Source organism: Mchenga conophoros, linkage group LG11 (genome assembly GCF_057382185.1).
Source record: "Mchenga conophoros isolate Kocher_MC1m ecotype Shallow Benthic linkage group LG11, M_conophoros_male_GT1.1, whole genome shotgun sequence".
In the NCBI taxonomy this organism is placed as follows: domain Eukaryota; kingdom Metazoa; phylum Chordata; class Actinopteri; order Cichliformes; family Cichlidae; genus Mchenga; species Mchenga conophoros.
In genome coordinates, this window is record NC_140536.1 from 31394493 (window position 1) to 31400492 (window position 6000).

The following is a 6000-nucleotide window of genomic DNA, read 5'->3' on the forward strand; positions in this document are numbered from 1 at the left end:
CTTGGAGGACAAATTGGATTTGGAATTTTGGCTAATGTAAACACTTTTCATTTCAAGGAGATTTGTTTAGGTTCAGTTATTTGAAAAAGTGGTCAAGGAAAGTTTTATGGTCTATTTGATCATCTGACAGTTCTTGTCTCCAGTCCTGTCAGGCTCTTCACTAACAGTGTTGCAGTGTATTAAGTTTTTATGCACCATACAATTAGTTATACCTACTTTATCCTCTGTAGGGTTTCAAGTGGGGAGTGGAGCCTATTAAAATACCTGCCTGACTCTCTTTGCATCAGAACCTGGGACCTTGACAGCTCAACAGTATTAGTTATTCATTTATTTGGTGTTTCTGCTTTTAACCAGTTAAAATACATGGAAATACAATTTAAGACTTCTTACTTTCATTGAAATTAAAAAAAGAAAAAAACAATACAGTGCTTTACTAAGACCACAGCTGTACTCACAACAGGTTGATGTGAATAAAACTAGCTTTCTGTCACAAAAGTAACTGTTAGAACACATCCAGCGTGATAGAGATGTGCAAATAATAATAATATGGGTGGAAAAATCCCCAAGCTGTCAGCTCTGAGGGGATTTGTGATTTTTTTTTTCCTTTTTTTTATCCTCTACTCTGAGTGAGGCCTGGCACGCTTCCAGGACAGTACATTACTATCAAAGCTTGTAGGGAGAAATGTGCAGATATGTATGGGACAGCTAAATCTTCAGATTAAAGAAACAGCTGGATATTAAAGACAAGGAAAGCCCCTACTGTCTCTCCCACAAACACCAGTATACATGACAGCTACCATAAACACTTATTAATGATGTTTTCAAGTGTAATCTGAGAAAAAAAAAAAGGTTTTAATGGCCTTAATGACATCCTTTTAACTTCTCACTTCAGTTCACTTCAGTTCAGTTTTCCTGTGAGGTCATAATCTTTCAAAACCTAGATTATCATAATTATACAGATGTATTTTTCAAGCTCACACAGAGAAGTCAGTGGACTGACTGTGTGCAGTTCTTGTTTATTAGCATGAGGCAGACTGACCTTCCCTCTCCGTTCAGAACAGAGATGCTCCATACCGCAGGCTAAAAACCTGTTTAATAGGGACCTCACATTCTAAACACATACACACACATCATGCACTCACACACACTTATACTTACTGTGAGACCTGGTGGTATGCAACCAATTCAAGGAGCAAGTATTTAAAGCTGTTCTTAATGGAAGCCTTCTGTCATAAAGAGATACAACATAAAAGGACTGTACAAAATAAAGTTAATGGATTCCCCACTCCCCACAAATGCACACATATGCATACACATACACACATATTTCCCATGTGTAACAAATTTCCCACTGGGAAACAGACGTCAAATTAAAAGCCAAGAATTATTTTTTCAATTGTAAGATATAGAGAAACACACAATAATAACGCGGTAGGTTGGAAATCTTATCAAAATACATCTTCAATTAAGTTTCGTCTATAAATTACCTAATAATTATTAAGAAATTTGGTGCTGAAAAATGAAGATGAGAATTTTCTCAAGTGGCCAACCTTCAAATACAAACCAGTTCCAAAGACTGCCACGATAAAATGTGCAGCGAAATTCTAGTTTTTTACTTTGATGTTACTCAGTACTCATAAGCAGGTATCTGCAACAGTGCAGTGCACATATATCTCTACAATTCATGGATACATCTTTATAATCAAGCTTGCTAATCTTAGATGATAACTTAATATGCCACCCCCTTATAGTGAGTACTCAGGGGTACGGTTTTGGTCACTTCAGTATCTGTGATACTTTGCATAAAAGGAACATGCAGGACTGAGAGCTTCTTCTAAATGGATTTATTTGCAAGGATCTATATACAACAGGAACAAGAAAGCATTAAATAAAGATGTGACCAGATGTTACCAGGATCAGAACTGATGAACGGAAGAATAGCACATGAAATGCTAAAGATAAAAGGACAGATCTGGGTTTAACTATCGAGTTACCAATGAACAGTGAAAAGCTAATTAAACTTCTTTAAGATTTAATGAAAAATTCATTCATTCTAAATGTGTATTTCATGGAACAACCTCTCCGCTGTGTTGCAGACTGACCATGAGCACCTAGTCAGGGGCTGATGGTTTCAAGCTGTAGCATCCTTTCGCACAGTTTTAAGAGTTCCTAAAAAAATCATATAGCAGGTGAACAGCACTTGAACATCACTGGATTGCAGATTCTGTTTAACAGCCTTACGCCTGAGTTTTTGTTTGTGACATGAAGCTGTTTTGGCCTTTAATGCTACATCCTCACCCTCACATAGTGCTTTATTCCACTGTGTAATTGTGCCAGGTGCACACTAAACTCTAAGCCAGACTCATGGCAGTTCATGAACTCAGATCATGACTGTATCACAAACTGCCATGAGACCAGGTCAACAGATGCGGTCTCCTCTGGTTCCAAAAAAAAGGAAAGAAAACAAAATGTTAACACTGAGGCTTCAAAAAGGAGATAAAAAGCAGTGGGTGATATTGCAGTGGCTATTTCAACTTCTTAGTCTATGACTACAGTCCATCATAGTCTCCGTGTAGTTTACTATTCAAATAACAGCATTGTCAGATGATAGACATGAAAGATCTAATGCTGTGTTTGAGAATTTTTTTGGCTCAACCATAGCCAGAAGGCATTTTTTTAAATTCTTTTTATTCTTTATTCTTTCATAATGCTAAAGTACCAACTCCAAGTCAAGCTCAAATATGGAAACATTTCAGTGATTTTGTAAGTGTGACATAAACTTTGACAGACTGAAGTGGTTTCTACAGAATAGATACACTTGTGTTTGCCCTCTTGCAAAAAAAAGAAAAAAAAGAAGAAGATAATAATTGAACATTTAAATCAATTTTCAATAAAACTGTTTAAATGTTTCATTTTCATTTGGTACACTGTGTTTTCAAACATGACTGATTCTTTGGGTGTTTGTCGCAGCTGCAGTGGTTTTCAGTCTCAAAGCACCCATCAAATGGGAGCAAACATTTCTCAAAGGCCGTTGCTAAACTATTCAAGCATTCAGCTGTTGCAAACAGGTGCAGAAAAATTTTCACAGTTAATGCATCCCAGGCTGAAATGGAAAGTCACCCATCCAAAGGGACCTTCCCTCTGGATTTTACCATGTGTGCCTGTCAGAGCTCCCTTCGGGAGCAATAGAAACAGACGAGGAAACCCACTAAAAGCAAATGGAATCCGAGAGACCAAGAGAGCTGAGACTGTCTTCAGAAATGGACAGAATTTATAAAAGATTTCATTTTTAAAAAGTTTCGCTTTGAAACACTCGATTTTTCTAAAGTAAACATTGCCAGGAGAAGACTGACCAGGAATGAAACTGGGAGTGGGGAGCTAATTTTCACTGATATGATATGCAACCATAAGGTCATCTGGGCAGTTAAACTTTTGTGTGAAATGTAGTAAATGTAGTAATTCTGCAACTAATCACTCTTGTGTGTGTGTGTGTGTGTGTGTGTGTGTGTGTGTGTGTGTACCTAAATAAAAAAATACAGTTAGCTCATATACTTTATGAACTCAATATAACTTTTATTTGATTTTTCATTATAAAGTCATTTAAAGGCCACTATAAACTGTACATTTTACACTTTTTCTTATTTATAACAGTAGACTTTCATTTGTTGACAGTAAAGAACACAAGACAAACAGCTGAAGTTTGATTTAATAGTCTTTGGGCTTTTAATTTAGTGCCATAAACGTTGCTTTTATGTAAGCATAAAAAAACAAAAATACAGAAACAGATGCCTTTAACTTTTAAGGTATACTTGGTGTCATTGTGTAGACACTTTATCATACTGATTAAGACATATCAAGAAATAATCTGACCAATTTATGTAGCAGATTATTAGCAATAGAACAGCTGTATCAAAGTTTTGAATAAAGTCTGTGCTTTAGTTTCCTCGAAGCACTAAAATTGTTTTTTCAGACAGTAAGCAGATTTTCAGGAAGCTTGAAGATCTCAGTTTTAGCTCCCAAAAGGAGTCTGACTGGGGCTTAACCTCACTTTCCATTTTAATTAATCCTCATCCATTGGCCTCCGGCTCAGTGATTAGAGCAGGGCATCCTTCCTCAGTTCCCTGCAGCAGAAGACAGACCATCTGCCAGACAGGTGGCTGCTCTTGATGGACAAGTCAGCAGTTCATATCCAGGTAGGTTTAAGAGAAGTCTTACAACACTCAGCATACAGGAATGTTTGATATGTGCTGTTGAAATAATCGAAGGGAGCTTGTAGACGCAAGCAATCTAGAGAGGATGTGGACAAAACAATGAGAGCATCATTGCCGGAGCGCTCAGCTAACTATTATTCTAGAGATTGTTTTGGACGCCGTAATCCAAGAAGACAGCTCATCAATAATGGTATATTGAAGGGACAGTGTTGCCTGAAGGTGAACTCGCATTCTACAAATGAAGACACATCCATCTGTGTTTTCGAATGGCGGTGGTATTCTGTTCACCGGGGTTTAATTTGAATAAAACCCCCAAGAAGGCTCAACATCAGATGAGATGAGCAATGGAAAGTAGAGCTAATTAGGAGAGAGGAATCATGAAGCCTGACCTTTGGCCCCTCGGGGCAAACTTCTGTGGAAATCCTGCAAATAACAGCAACACTAATAAAGAAAGGCATGTGACTGTTCAATAGATACACACATTCCTCTTTAGACAGTCAATTCTAAATGCACGTTATTATAAATATCAACAGAAAATTGTACATCAGTTCCTTGGCGCCGAATTGTACCTATAAACCCAATTTGCTCTCACCCCTAGTCCTCTATATTAGGGTAATTTGTCAAGAGCAGGTTCTGGATGATTAAGCAGAAACGTGACCAGATTCTCAACAGCATGTGGTTTACCAGACAAAAACAAATAGCTGACGTCCATCGTGTCCATTTGCATGTGAGGAGAATAATTTGTAGGGCTGGTTACCCCTGATTGCCCTTCTCTGTTTTCCTTTCTGTTGCGAGCTTGTTTGTGTATGAGAGCAGTCATCTCAGTTTGATTTGTTGGTACACACTGGATTGGAAGATCAATGAAGTAACTAATAACATTAAAAATCCTTAGGAGGGTGACCCATGTGCTTATTAAAGCTTCATCCACAGTGCTGACTGGCTGATATGATGCTTAATTAAATGCCTCAGCACAGTTAGCCAACAGGAACCTCTATCAGGTTGTTGAAGAGGAAGCAAGGCTTCTCAAGTGATTATCCTTTTTATAATGGCTGCCAGCGACATCTGGTCTCCCTGCTGCCATCCACAGACTGCGTCTCATCTTATAACCATGGATACTATGTGAGGATCATTTATTTATTCCTTAATGGGTCATCTTTATAATAAATGGGTCTTTTTTTGAAAAAGGCTAAGGCAAATGCAGCGTATTTCTTATCACTACCCTTACACATGTTCACGATCTACATTCAAAACCTTCAACAAGCAAACTGTTTATTTTTCCAGACGGTCTCTGACAAAGGGTGGCGTTTTAAATGGAGTTTTAAATCCCCTTTTTCTGATATTCAATGAAACCTTTTCAAAAATGCATCTTTTTGAAGTCTTGATGCTTTTTTTTCATTAACCTCTCTAAACCTTTCATTTAAATCTGTCTTTAAATTAAAGCTGTGATGAACTAGCAACTGATTTCAAAGGTGACACTTATGCTGTTTCACAGACCAAAGTAAACAAGCACAAATAGATCTTTTAGTATTTTAATCCATGTTGAGGCATCAGCTGAGAGTCCGACTAATGCTGAGTGCTCAAACATTCTTCAGGGTTAACATATTGGCACTACTATAAAGAGGGTGTCACTTAAGCTAGACGCTTTGAACACATTTAATTTCTGCACATTAGCAATTTTTGCCTAACCCTACCCTAAAAATATAAATTAAAGGACAGAAGTGTAAGCCACTGCAGCACTTTAAAGCCTCGTGTGGGCTGCTAATCCCTGAAGAGCGAACTTGGAGATGGA